The sequence below is a fragment of the Eimeria mitis genome, genomic scaffold (assembly GCF_000499745.2).
Source record: "Eimeria mitis Houghton genomic scaffold, Emh_scaff3473, whole genome shotgun sequence".
Taxonomy (NCBI): domain Eukaryota; phylum Apicomplexa; class Conoidasida; order Eucoccidiorida; family Eimeriidae; genus Eimeria; species Eimeria mitis.
This window is the reverse complement of record NW_013571814.1, coordinates 4,258-4,567: the sequence shown is the minus strand read 5'-3', so window position 1 is coordinate 4,567 and position 310 is coordinate 4,258.

Sequence of the window (310 nt, the reverse complement as noted above, 5' to 3'; positions counted from 1 at the left end):
TTGCTGAGGCTTTTGAGGATCCCGATGAGGGCCGCAGACAGCTGCAGCGTATGCTGCAGGGTGCAGTGAAATCTCTGCATGCATCAGGTGTACGTACACCCCAGCTGAGTAGTATTCCTATATATCTCAAAGCTACAGCAGGAATGAGGATACTATCACAAGAAAGAAGAGATAATATAATGGAGCAGATTCGTTCTTTATTATACACAAAAACTATAAACCCTTTTCACTTTCGGGGGGACTTCGCTCGTGTTATATCTGGAGAAGAAGAAGGTGTATATGGTTGGGTTGCAGTGAACGCAGAGAGAAG